We start from the raw sequence: 13,635 nt of genomic DNA on the forward strand, positions 1-13,635 counted from the left end.
CCAAGAGGAGAATGGAGGAGAAGGGATTGTGGCGCGGCCATCCCCCCTGGGGGGTGATTTCTCGCTTTCTGTCTCTATGTCTCTCTCTGTCTGTCTGGTGAGCGCACGTGCCCTATAGCAGAAAGCCTCTCAAAAAAAAAATATTGCACTTTGCATAACAAAACTCACTTTGTACTGTAGAGGTCTGGCATAGGGGAGAAGTCTGACACCTCGCACCCTCAGGGCCTGTGCGTAAGTGAGCAGGGGGCAGCTCACCAGGGGTCTTCCTCGTCTCTGCACTCTGGGAGCCTACCACTGCCACAGCTGCACTGCTTCTACACACGGCCACCCCGGGAGGGCCGGGGGGGGTGTGGTCTCCTCCCGCCATGGTCACTCCCACTCCCTCCAGCCCTGGTCCCTATCTGAGACCCAGTGCACTCCGGCAAGTATGCCCTGGCTTCAGAATCTGCGTGTCCACTCTGACCCTGGACGTCTCTTGGCCATATTTGATCTCTGCCGCTGAGAACCACGGGAGTTGATCTTTCATTCTTCAATTCCCAGAGGATGTGTGTAGTCATCAGAAAAAGGGAGAGAGGAAGAGAGAGACACTGCCAACCGGAGGGGGTCACACCACATTCCTTTTTCCTCCGTTTCTCCACTCCGTCAGGATTTGGGGCATGCATGGACATGCGTCCTTTGTGATGTTTTTGTTAAGAGAGACTTTTGCTGTAAGGGCGCGTGCACTCACCAGAGACACAGAGAGAAGTCCTAGAAAAGTATTTTGCTCTCTAAAAATGATGAAATGTGTTCTAGTAATTTCCTTACCCCGCACAAGTATTTCCAAATACCTTTTTCCACCTAGTGCAAAAATAAGCTCCAACTTACATCACCTGGTCATGAAGTTAAAATGGCAGGAAGTGGGACTCTAGGTGGACCGACCACGCGTGTTGCCCAAAGCCTCACGTAACGTGAGTTGCAGCACAGCAGGAAGCCGCTAACCTGAGTCATCCTGTGAACAGGGCGCGATTACTGCTCGTCTTTGCGAATCCTGGTGGTGTCCACCCTCAGAGAGTGACCGCCATTTCTCGTGACTCTTCAGTGTGTCACACACACAGAGAGCAGAGGCATGAAATTGGATGAGCTCCTCTGCACGGGAGCTGCTCTGCGGACTCCGATGGGAACCCGGCCCTGTGAGAAAAGAGACAAACATGAATGTCATTTTACATCACATAGCGAACGAGCTCTCTTGACCTACGTATAAACTATGTGAAATAATAAGGGTTAGGAATAGCTGTTTCTTTTCTAAGTCTATTTCTTTATTTCTTGAGAGGGAGAGAGAGGCACCCCCACACAGCCTGTCCACCAGCCAGGACCGTGAGCACGTGAGCCTGGCACGCGGTGACTAGGGAAAGGAACCCCCGACCTTCCGTGGAGCCATGGCACTCGAGCAGTGTATTCCCACTGCGCCATCCAGCCAGCCCAGGAAGCACTGCTAAAACGTGGAGCGTCCAGGACTGCAAGAGGCCTTTGTGCATCACCCCCAGGCTTTCGTCTGTAAAGCGTACAGTACTTTCCCCAAAATGAAATGGAATGATTTCATCCCGTTCTGGGAAAATCACAAGCACCGAGAGTCAGCTCTGAATCGGTGGCTTAGTTAAACCCACGCCATTTCAGACAATAACACTAAATTATGAACTCCTTCCAGCACAACTGGCTGCTCCACATTCTGTCATAGCGGCCACTTCCTCCTTGTCACTCACAGAGTACGCCTGGTCATTCTTAATTGTTCACATTTATTTTCTTATTCATAATATAGTTTGCCCTGAAACCCATCAAAAGACCCCTTTAAAAAAATGCACTTTGGAAGGGACAAGCAGTTAGTGTAATGTCTATGTCGCTGGACACCCCCGGGGGTGGTGGCCGGGCCACATTCCCTTCTCCTCCATTCTCCTCCCAGGATCTTGGGCACGCATGCACACACGCCTGGCGTGAGTTTAAGCCACCGGGTCCAGGACTCGAACCGCAGTGGAGTTCAGCGACATAGCCATTACTATAACAGCTGGTCCCACCAGCATAAATTTAAGGCACCGGGTTCAGGTCTCGAACCAAGGTTGACTACATGTGAGTCCAGCGACATAGCCATTACACTAACAGCTAGTCCCACCAGCATAAATTACAAGGCACTGGGTTCAGGACTTGAACCAAGGTTGACTACATGTGAGTCCAGAGATGTAACTATTACATCATCTGCTGGTCTCACCCCATCAGAATTTTTAAAAAATTACTATTTAAAAAAATGTATTTATTTATTTATTATTATTCAATTTGGCCAGAGAGAGAGTGAGAAAACAAGCCACCAGGTCCAGGACTCAAACCACAGTCAACCACGTGGGCATCCAGCACCGTAACCACCGTGCCATCCGCTGGTCCCGCCATCATGATTTCTAAGGCACTGGGGCAAGGATTAGCATGAAGGTCAGCCACGTGGGATCCGGATCCCAGTGTATTGTGCTTAAACGCTGTGCGACAGGGCTGGCCCAGACAATGCCTTTTAGGACGGACTTTGAAAGAGTGACCGGTCCTCACTCCTCATGTCATTTCATAGGCTGCCTAGGTACAAAGGAAACGGCGTTCGTCACTGAGTTCCCGGGCGAGGCCCTCCTCTAATGGCTCTGCACTCAGATTTGCCCTCTAGGTCCTGCCCTGAGCAGACACTTGCCTGCCCACTCAGCCCTTGGTGTGCCTCCCCGCAGGCAGGCCCAACCACTCGGCCCTCGGTGTGCCTCCCCACAGGCAGGCCCAGGATATGGCGTCAGCCTTTCTGGAGAAGCTTCTAAAGACCATCTTCAACCTTCCTCGAGGAGAGCAGCTCGTGGGAAAACTCTAGGCAGTGTGGGTGGCACAAGTGAGCTTCTGGGTGGGAAGGGGACAGGTGAGGGGTTTACCTAATGCCAACTCTCAATCCAAAACACCTGTTATCCTCATCGATGACTGGAAATTGCCTGTGTTTGGGACCAGCAGATGCCGTAATGGCTACATCGCTGGCTCCCACATAGTCCACTGTGGCCTGAGTCCGGGAGCTGGTGGCTTAAAACTCAAGCTGGCGGCTTAAAACTCATGTGGGGCACATGTGTGTGTGTCCAAAACCCAGAGAGGAGAATGAAGGGAGTGATTACGTTGTGGCCACTCCCCGGGGGGTGATTTCTTGCCTTCTCTCTGCCTCTCCGGTGAGTGCATGCACCCTATAGCAAAAATTTCTCTTAAAGAAAGAAAGTTCCCTGTGTTTAAAAGGTTGCATGGAGCTTAAGTCACCAGATCCCATATGGCCTTGGAGTGGACATCTCAGAGCCGACAGCTGGAGAATCACGCCAAGCACATGTGCATGCACACGGGAAATCTCGAGAACAGAGGAGAGACCATGGCGCTGTCTTCCCCTGCAGGGTGATTTCTCACCCCCCAACTCTGTCTTTCTGGCTGTCTGTCTCTCTCTCTGGCAAGCACATGTGCCCTATAGCAAGAAGAAAAAACTAGAAATCTTATTATTTTCTCCAAGAAGTTGCTGGGAAAAGATAAAACAGGGTAACATCTATAAAATGAGCTGAATTCCAGAATATTCCTCTTACTGCGTCAGCCATGTATCTGAGTACTTGGCACTGACTGAAATGCATTTTTCTCCTCTTCTCCCTAAATAAATGGGGACCCATCTTCTAGGGCAAAGTTCATGACTTGAGTCTCCTGAAATCTGGGGTTATGTCTTCCTGGAAAGAGGGTCAACGTCCCACATCATGACTCAGGACACAAGGACAGTCGTTAGGGGTACAAAGATTTTCTGCATTAAAGACGCGCATCCACCTGCCCCATGAACACTCGCTGACACTGGTCCGTGTAGGGCACGAGGCATCGTGATAAACAGTCACCCACACTCAGCCCTAGCCCAGTGTGGGGTCATGCAAACAACTAGGAAATTAAAACACAGTGGAACCTTTCCTTTGGGGATGGATACCCGCTGAGAGCACTTTCAGTACCACACTCGTGCCTTGCCTGATCGAATCCTCATAATCATAGTGCACCCCGCCGCGCCCCACACACACGCCTTCACAAAGTTCATGGAAGCCAGCATCACAGCACAGCAGCTGACAAGGCCGGGTCCACAGAGGGGCTGCGAGTGAGGCTCTGGCGGCCGAGAACACAGGCAAGGCCTAAGTGCACGTGTGCCCAAATCCTGACGGGAGGAGTGAGCGGGGAGGGGAGACTGCAATGTGGCCGGGCTTCACTGGGGGTGCTCTCCCCCCCACCGAGAGTGCAGGCCCGAGGGAAAGAACTTTTTTTTTTTTGGAGAGGTTTTAGTTATAGGGCACGTGCACGCTCACCAGACAGACAGAGAGAGACATAGAGACAGAAAGCGAGAAATCACCCCCCAGGGGGGATGGCCACGCCGCAATCCCTTCTCCATTCTCCTCTCGGGATCTTGGGCATGCACGCACACGCGCCCGGCGTGAGTTTTAAGCCACCGGGTCCAGGATGCGAACCGCAGTAGACTATGTGGGAGTCCAGTGACATAGCCATTACGCTAACTGCTGGTCCTGGGAAAGAACATTTTATGTGTGTGTGTGTGTGTGTGTGTGTGTGTACATGTGTGTGTGTGTACATTTATGTATGTATATATACACACATAAATATAAAGGTCAACAAAAATGCATTATTATGAAGAAACCGTGCATGAACCTTTGAAGTCCCCCACCATGTAAAAAGCTTTATGAAATATGGAATTAAAAATTAGTTTATTTTGATGCAAAAAAACTTTAAAATCCATGCATATCTTTTTCGTAATGCACATTTTCTGGGAACTTTTTGAAGAGCCCTCACATGTTATTGTTAACCCTCATTTCAAATGACTAAGCCTGGTGGACTTCTCGGTCACAAAGGCCACGGCCACACCTGCCTACTGTGCACAGATGCCGTGCGGGCACACGGGAGGGGCAGCTAACCCGGCCTAGGGCAAAGGGGGGTGCTGAAGGTGCCCCGAGGGCTAACATTTAACCCCCGATGAGGAAAGAGAGCAGTAGGGATCAGCCGGTGAACTGGGAGTGCTGGATTCAAGGCGCAGAAACAGTGCATGAAACGAGGAAGAAAACAGACCAATTATAATACTGATGAACTTCGAGTAAAGTAGTAACAACAGCAACACACACACAAATATGTATTTACAATGCCGTGGTAGTCATTCAATACACACTAGCTCACTGGGTCTTCCTGATGACTAAAACAGGAGCTACTGTTTCTTTCGTTTTATGGATAAGCCAAGGCACCAAGAACATAAATGACCTTTTATTAAAAAAGGAATTATTTCATTTATCATCATCCTTATTATTCGTTTAATTTGACTTGAGAGAGACAGAAAAAGGGAAGGTAGGAAAACAAGCCTCCAGGTCTGGGATTCAAACCACAGTTGGCCATGTGGGAGACCAGCACCTTAACCACCACGCCACCAAAAACCCCCAAACATAACTGACTTTTACAAGTTATACAGCTAGTAATTGACAGAGCCGAGATTTGAACCCAAACCGTTTCTGAGGGTTTGATTCCAGACTGACTTGTAACTCGGCAGCTGGAAGGGAGGATGGGAGAGAGGGCACAGGCAGGGAACTGAATGCCCGGAGGAGTAGGTAGGACCAGACCGTATGGGGCCTCTCTCAGCATTCAGAAGGGTCTGGATTTTATCCTGAACAGAATTGGGACCACTCATCTATTTCAACAAGAGGAACAGCAAAATGTAAACTTTTTTTTTTTTTGAGAAGTTTTTGCTATAGGGCGCGTGCGCTCGCCAGACAGACAGAGAGAGACAGAGAGACAGAAAGTGAGAAATCACTCCCCAGGGGGGATGGCCACACTGCAATCCCTTCTCCTCCATTCTCCTCTCGGGATCTTGGGCACGCACGTACATGCGCCCAGCATGAGTTTTAAGCCACGAGGTCCAGAACACGAACCGTGGTCGACTATGTGGGAGTCCAGTGACATAGCCATTACACTAACTGCTGGTCCCACAAAATGTAAACTTTAAGAATCTCCTCCAGTAGCACGTAGGCTAGTATTGTCCAGATGGGCCCACAGGGAAGATAAAAAATGCAGTTAAATGCTTCAGACAAATGGTAGTAAAGATGCTTAGAAGAGGAAAAACACAAAAAGTATTAGGAAGAGGGACCAGCAGTTAGTGTAATGGCTATGTCACTGGACTCCCATGTAGTCGACTGCAGTTCGCGTCCCGGACCCGGTGGCTTAAACTCCCGCCAGGCACGTGCGGCCCAAGATCCCGAGAGGAGAATGGAGGAGAAGGGATTGCGGCATGGCCATCTCTCCAGGGGGTGATTTCTCGCTTTCTCTTTCTCTGTCTCTCTCTGTCTTTCTGGCAAACGTACACACCCTATAACAAAAACCTGTCCAAAAAAAAGTATTAGGAAGAAAGAATCAAATTGCTAGCACTTGGTGACTGACGAGGGTTAAGCACCACTGAAGAGGAAGATGACGCTGGGCTGATGGCAGGGCTGGCTCGGGGGACGCCCCATTATCATCCTACGATAAAGAACGAGACAGAGCGAGCAAGGAAACAGGAGACTTTGGGAAGGATCGTCCATGAACGCTGGTCCACCCTTCCTTTGGGATGTGTGTGACACTCCAAAGAAGCTTCCCGATGATTTGTACATTTGCAGGAAATACGATACAAGAGAAACAGGTGTCCATGACTGACTCTGGAGTGCTCAGTGATCAGTACACTTGACAGTTTATATTCTGGGTTGGGTGGTCTGTGTACTCTTTATGTTCTACAATTCATTGCAGCACTTTTTGGATAGAAATGTTTTGGGGGGCCAGCCAAGTGGCATAGTGGTTAGGGCACCGGACTCCTTACATAGCCAACTGTGGTTTGAGACCCAAACCTGGTGGCTTGAAAGTCATAGTGGTTGCATGTGCGTGCATGCCCCAAGTCCCAGGAGAATGAAGAAGGGATTGCAGCAGCATGGCCATCTCCCCAGGAGGTGATGTCTCACTTTCCTTCTCTGCCTCTCTCTGGCAAATGCAGGTATCCTATGGTAAAAATAAATAAATAAATAACGAATAAAAATGGAAAAAATTTATCATTTCTGCAACTGCTTGGTTTTGCAAATTATGCTGTTCGGCAAATGTCGATGGCAGAAAGATGTGAAGAAAGGAAAAGACTAGAAAAGATGGGCGTGCAGCTGGCTCCACGGCCTAGTGCTTGAGAGAGCCAGGTCCCACGTGGCTGACCGTGGTTTCACCCAGCCCCGTGACCTGAAGAAACACGAGTGTGCATGCCCCAGATGGCAGCGGGGTGGAGAAACAGCGGTAAATGGGTGTGACACGCTCCACCGAGAGGTGCTCGCTCTCTCGCTCTCTCTCTGTATTTACACTCTGGCAATTAAAAAGAAAAAAGAAGACAAGTCAGGCCCGTGTGACTGGTGCTCTGGTTCCATCAGGGGGAATGTAAGAGGGCGTGTCGACTTCCGGCCTGGCCCGTGCGGTCGAGGGACAACCAAGTAGGATGGACATGGACCTCAGGAGGACAGGCTGCCCTGGAACTGATTTCCAAATCGTGTCCTAGGACGTGGGCTACAAGATCCCACCCCGTAGGGTCATGGGACTATTGGGTCCCCAGAAAAGTCATGACACGTTTTTGCATAGAAAAATACATCATGACTTTTCCACCAATCCAACATATGAACATATTGGGTGGGATGCCTTCTGAAAGTTCATGGAAAATATATAAAAACAATGCACAGATTTCAAACAAGTTTTTGTATTAGCATAGACTCATATTTTAATTCCACTTTTTCAACAAACTTTTTGAAGTCCCTTCATATTAAATCAAAGAAAGTGTGCAGAGTAAGAAAAGGAATGAGGTTAGAACACCGAGAATCACCAACACTTAGCACCCACAGATTAGCTACATGCTATTAGAGCTCTACCATAATTAAATTTCGTTCAGGAAGTACTGACTAAGCACCCAACTGGAGTAACAGGAGCACAGGTAAGTAACAACAGCTGGTAGTGAGCGAGAGCCTGACAGAGGGGCAGAGATCATGAGCAATATTCGCAGTTACAGTTTGAGGTGATTTGAGGTGACACTGACTCCATGACTTCCTCTAAATAATGAGGCAAGAGATGCAGCCTTATTAACAGTTCCTCCTCTACATAAAACTCTTTAATGATATGCCGGAGATGGCCGTGGAGGTGGAAGGTAAAGGAACAGCTGGCATTTCTAACTGAAATCCTCAGATCAGAACAAATGCAGGCTTTCAAGACGACAGAGTCTGTGGCACTGGGAGGATAGCGACGGAGGCTGTGAGTTTACCCTCGAGTGAGCATGTGTGGGAAGAAGGTAGACCACATGAAGAGGAGTTTATCTAACAAGGAAGATGTCAAATACCCTATCTGTCTGTGGCTGCAGGCAGGAAAGCCTCTCCCCACTACCGTCACGTCTAAGTCAGCCTCACCTGAGAGCCAGAACAGCTGCACTCTTCCTCAGAGGGCTGAGCTTTGTATCAACCAAGGACAGGCTGGGGAGCCACTCCCACAATGGGAATGCTCCTGGGCTGTGAGATAAATGAGAACCAAACACCCAGCGCTTCAGAGCCTTCAGGGCTGCCGTGTCTGCCACTGTGGAGGAGGTGGATGCAGCCACGGGTGGAAGGCCACGCCAGGTGGACGCAAGAGCTGTGGAACGGAAGAGGGCTGTCTGAAGAGAAAACTCTCAAAGACCGGTGCCCACTTGGAAAAAGATCTTTGTTGGTGGCATTAAAGAAGACACCGAACACCGGAGAGATGATTTTGAACGGTATGGGAAAACTGAAGTGATTGAAACCATGACTGACTGAGGCGGTGGCAAGAAGACAGGTTTTTGCTTCTGTAACGTTGGATGATCATGACCCTGTGGATAAGATGTCATTCAGAAATACCACACTGAAAATGGCCGCAACCGAGAAGTAAGGAAAGTCCTGTCCAAACGAAAGCTTGCCAGTGCTGCCTCCAGCTGAAGAGGGCAGAGTGCTTCCGAAAACCTTGGTGGTGGTTGTGGAGGTGGTGTGGGTGGTCATGGAGGAAACTCCAGTGGTTGTGGTGGCCTCAGTGGCAGCCATGGCGGTGGTGGACATGGTGGAAGTAGGGGTGGCTATAATGGATTTGGTAATGATGGAAGCAATTTGGGAGCTGGTTGAAGTTACAATGATTTACAACAATCAAGTTTTCAAATTCTAGACCCATGAAGGGAGGGAAACTTTGGAGGCAGAAGCTCTGACTTTATGGAGGTGGAGGCCAATTCTTTGCCAAATCACGAAATCAAGGTGGCTGTGGTGGTCCCAGCAGCAGCAGTAGCTATGGCAGTGGCAGAAGGTTTGTTTTTTATTATTCATTGTTGTTGTTATTATTATTAGTCTTGTGACCAGAGAGAAACAAAGAGACAGAGAGAAAGGGAACGTGAGAAAGCAAGCCACCAGCTCCAGGACTTGAACCGTGGTCAGCCATGTGGGAGTCCAACGCCTTAACCACTCTGCCACCTGCTGGCCCCCAGAAGGTTTTAATTATTGCCAAGAAACAAAGCTTAGCAGGAGAGGAGACGCAGAGAAGTGACAGGGCAGCTACAGGTTACCACAGATTTGTGAACTCAGCCAAGCGCAGTGGTGGCAGGGTCTCACTGCTGTAAAGACATGTTAGATAATACTCACGTGTATGGGCAAAAAACTCAAGGACTGTATTTGTGACTGACTGTATAACAGGTCCCTTTAGTTTCTGTTCTGTGGGAAGTGTAAAGCATTTTAACAAAGGGTTTTAATGTCGTTTTGGAGATTTGGGGTGATCCCATGCTGTTGATCACTAGATGTAAACCGTCTAATTGTGATGCTGAATAAATGTCTCTTTTTTTTAAAAAAATGTGCCATGTAGCCTACTCTGAAGTCATCTTGGTAAACCACTTTAGTTTCTGTTCTGTGGGAAGTGTAAAGCATTTTAACAAAGGGTTTTAATGTCGTTTTGGAGATTTGGGGTGATCCCATGCTGTTGATCACTAGATGTAAACCGTCTAATTGTGATGCTGAATAAATGTCTCTTTTTTTTAAAAAAATGTGCCGTGTAGCCTACTCTGAAGTCATCTTGGTAAACTTCCCAACAGTGTGAAGTTAGAATCCCATCAGGATGGTGCCAGGTTCTAGTTTGAAATTAATAATTATTCACTACCTGCTCGGGTGGGGAAGCCAGTTGCCTTCAAAAACATGGGGGCAGTTGAACTGACAGTTACTGTGGCCCAAAGTTCACTCAAAAGTTCACCCAAGCAAAGTCACAGAACTTGGTTATTAAAAAACTGATTACTGGCACGTCCTCTGCAGCATATCTAAACTGAATGATGGTACCAGATAAAATACATGGGGCTGAAGCTCGCGTATCTCCCATCATCGTGTGCAATCAATAAACAATTTAATTCACTTGAATGGAAAAAAATATTTCCTAAGAATACTTCGTTGTTCTTGAAAATTTTCAAGGATGACATGTCAAATTGATTTCATTTGGGAGTAGGATATTCTATACAAAATCCAGATAAAGGAAACTGGGTCAGCCAGTGGCAGAGCAGTAATGCCATGCTCTAGATGCCGTACCCACTGGGGAGGCCCAGGTTTGTGTCCCAGGGTCCTTCTACATGCAGGGCATGTGTGTGCCTGTGAGCCAGACTGGCAGTGGCTGGGGGTGGACTGCAGCATAAACACCTTCTAAGATATGAACCCCTCCCCAGAAGAATTAAACAAATCAACTTTAAACAAATAAATAAAGGAAACGAATCTGATAAGCTCTGGGAGGCGAATGTGAGTGTAGGATGGTCACAGGAGGATAATATGAAAGGTGCGAGACGAGACCTCACAGGAGAAACTGATCAGGCGACCCGTTAGGAAGGGTTGTTCCTCTCAGGCAACGATTAGGCCAGGGCCCCATAACTGTATTACACTGTGTTTGATTTTGTAGATTAGAAATGCCAGAGAACAAGAAAATCAAACAGGAGATTTAAGAAAAATGAAAATACAGCATCCAGCTTCCCCCAGCCACACGCTGATGGTGTCTGCTTGACAAAACCAGCTCTCATCTGTGTTGAGACCAAAGTAATAGGACCCTCAGAACAGCAGTGTGGAAGACTGTCTGATATTACAGAGACAGTCACTGTCAGAGAAGCGGGTACTCATTCCTCATCCTCTTCTCTCCCAGGAAGCAAGGCTTAGTTAGGAAGGGCAGGAGATGAGGACTCCTAAAGCCACTGTACGGAAAAATGATTCTTCAAGAAAGCTGTAAAGTGAAGGCTGATGGTAGTTAATTATAAAACACTAAGTCATCTAATGATTTTCTAAGAATGGAATTAAGGGGGAAATGTGAGGAGTAATCATACGCTCGTGAATTTCATAAAATACATTTATAATACAACGGACCCCAAAACAGGCACTCATGGGGTATTACCAGGAAAAAAAAAAGTAAAATCTGATTATATGTTTCAGTTTTTTTTCTTTTCTTTTTTTTGTGCAGAGGTTTTTGCTATAGGGCGTGTGCGCTCGCCAGAAAGAGAGAGATAGAGAGACAGAACGCAAGAAATCACCTCCAGGGGGGATGGCCACACCACAATCCCTTCTCCTGCATTCTCCTCTCGGGATCTTGGGCACGCACGCACGCACATAAGCCCAGCGTGAGTTTAAGCCACTGGGTCCGGGACTCGAACCGCGGTCAACTACATGGGAGTCCAGCAACATAGCCATTACGCTAACTGCTAGTCTCTGTGTTTCAGTTTTGAGAAGAGAGACCACGTGCAGAGAAGTGTCAAGGGTGTCGTTCTGTGGGCTCCACCACCTCCAGCTCCCCTCTCTTAGGCATCCCCGACCCTAACCTGACTCCAAGCCCGCATCTGTTCAGGAGGCCCCACCTCTGTGGACTTCACCTCCCAGAAAACCTCAGAGGGGAATTTGGAGAACCAGAGGGACCAAACAATTTTTTTTTTTTTTTTATTATTTGAAGGCTAGGACACAATTAGGTAATTTGACAGACAGATATAATAGATATAGACATGTTAAAGCCTTACTCGCACCATAACTGCATAGATGACAATTTTGCCCCCACAAAGGTTTGGTGGTCACAAATTTTTAGTAATTATTTTATTTAACTTTATTTATTTATTTTAATTTGACCAGAGAGGGAGAGAGAAAGCAAGTGGCCAGGTCCAAGACTTGAACTGTTGTCGGCCATGTGGGAGTCCAGCGCCCTTAACCACCACACCTGCCAGCCCCAAGTGGCCACGATTTCAAACTAAAAGGAAGTCTGTTAAAATGGAATAAAATTTATCGTCATGAAAAGCTGACTAAACTGTCTTTAATTTTCTCATTTTGCTACACATTGATGAAAGTAGTGTCACAAACCAATAATGGAATAAAAAACGGAGTTTTTGGAAACATTAGTGCAATGGTCTCCAAACCCACCAGACTCCCTGCCTCTGTAGCCCTGGGCCCTGAAATTCACCCCTACGCTGCCATCATGGTGATATCTCACCCTCATGGAAGCTTGAATACCTTAGCCTGTCACCTAAAGGCCTCCACCATGTGGCCTGGCCCGCTCTCTAGCCTCTCCTTCGAGGAGGGCTACCCGAGTCCGTCCTCTGTCCATGCTGTGCAGGGAGTCCTTGCTACAGGGAGCTAAGAGCTTTGCACCAGAATGGAAGTCAGTGCACTCTTCCTCCTCCTCTTTACATCATCAGAGGGAATTCACTCTGCACTCACCAGGGAGAGCGAGAGCGAGAGCGAGAGCGAGAGCGTACTGCCCAATGGTCATACCACAAGCCCTTCTCCATTTTTCTATCCTGTTAGGATTTTAGGAATGTGAGCACTCATGCCTGGCATGTTTTTCAAGGACCAAGATCCGAACCATGGACAGCCATGTGGCCAGCCATGTAGGATCCAGCTCCTTTAACCACTAGGCTACAGGCTGGCCCCAAAGTGCTTCATTCTTGTTTTTTCTTTTCTATCTTAATTTGCCAGGGGTCATGTGCACTCACTGCAGTAAGACAGAGAGAGGGAGGAGGGCATGTGAATAAATGCCCACACGGTAGGTGGCCATGCCAGGATCTCTTCTCCATTTCTCCCGCCTTTTGGGATTTTGGGCACCCATGCATTCAGTGGTTTTCAGCTGGCTGGGTTCAGGACTTGAACTGCACAGTCACCTTAACCACCATGCCATGGCTGCCCCGTAGTTCTTAACCCAAGATGCAAGCTGGATTCTCGCATTCCTTGAAGTTACAGGGCCAAGGTAAATAAGCCCCTAGGGGGCCAGTAGGTGCTGTAGTGGTGGAGACTCTGGACTCCCACATGGTCAACCAAGGTGTGTGTCCCAGACCTGGCAGCTTGAAACTCATGCCCGGTACATGTGCTGGTGTGCTCAAAGTCCCACGAGGAGAGTGGAGAAGGGACTGCGGCATGGCCATCCGGGGGGCGGTTTTACACCTCCTCTCTGTGTGTCTCCAGTGGGCGTATGTGCCCTGTACCAAAATTCTCTAAAATAAATAAATAAATAAAAATAAGCCCCTAGCTAGAACCCACAGGAGCCGAATTAGTTGGACACACAGCCTTCTCA

At 48.2% G+C, this 13,635-nt stretch overlaps 1 protein-coding gene across 1 annotated transcript in view; it reads right to left on the reverse strand.

The window, feature by feature from the left end:
- TRMT9B (tRNA methyltransferase 9B (putative)) overlaps positions 1-13,635 on the reverse strand; it is a 79,404-nt gene that overhangs the window by 34,696 nt on the left and 31,073 nt on the right. The window contains exon 2 of the mRNA XM_006158984.3: positions 979-1,167. The gene's annotated coding sequence lies outside the window, so the exon portion shown is untranslated. The remainder of the gene's footprint in view (positions 1-978; positions 1,168-13,635) is intronic.

This window comes from Tupaia chinensis, unplaced genomic scaffold, assembly GCF_000334495.1.
Source record: "Tupaia chinensis unplaced genomic scaffold, TupChi_1.0 Scaffold000619_1, whole genome shotgun sequence".
Classification (NCBI taxonomy): domain Eukaryota; kingdom Metazoa; phylum Chordata; class Mammalia; order Scandentia; family Tupaiidae; genus Tupaia; species Tupaia belangeri.